Genomic DNA, 783 nt, shown 5'->3' on the forward strand with positions numbered 1-783 from the left:
TCCGTCGGGAGTGGAACTTCACCCGTGGTAATACGAATAGCTATATTTTTCGTTTTGATACCTTGAAAACATGCGAAGATGATTTTTTTATTATCTTGCAGTGAACAGGATCCTTCCTCCGACTCATGCCGATCTTTTTTGCCAAGCGAAATCTTCTCCGCAGCAGGCCGTTCTTCTGGAATTCCTTCACCGTCAAACGGATTCGAAGCGCGGTGGAGCTCCATTGATCTTGAGCCGTCTTTCAGCCTCTGGACGTTCCGTATGACGTAGAACCGGTCATTGATGTATTGCCTGCTTAGAGGCAGAGAATCAGGTCTCGGAAAGGCAAGGGAGTTGCCTCCGAGAACGTCTTGGGAAACCTTCCGCTGCCAGAATGGAACCCTGGTTTCTCCCCAAGGGAAAGGAGTGGAACCAGCGAGGTTCCCCTTCCCAGCGACTTTTTTGCGGACCTCCCTCCCGGTTTTACTACTCATAAGTCGCTGGACAAAGAGTCGAGGAGGAAAGTAGTCGCTGAAGGCTCCAGCTTAATCAACGAGGTTTATCCTTTGAACTTTGATCTAAATTATATATATATATTTTTTTTTTTTTGTTTCCCTTTCCGATCTTAAGTTCGCAGGGGATGAGGGTGTTCAATGCGGCGCTCCACGGAAGTTTCCGGGAGTCGCGTATCTCTCACTTCAAAGCCGAGGAGGCTGAAAGAGAACTCGTTCGGTTTCGGAAGGAGGTCAAAGAACAGAGCCGGAGACAGGCTGAGCTCCATTCTCGGGCCCTTGTCCTCGCGGA

This window comes from Brassica oleracea, chromosome C5 (assembly GCF_000695525.1).
Source record: "Brassica oleracea var. oleracea cultivar TO1000 chromosome C5, BOL, whole genome shotgun sequence".
Taxonomy (NCBI): domain Eukaryota; kingdom Viridiplantae; phylum Streptophyta; class Magnoliopsida; order Brassicales; family Brassicaceae; genus Brassica; species Brassica oleracea.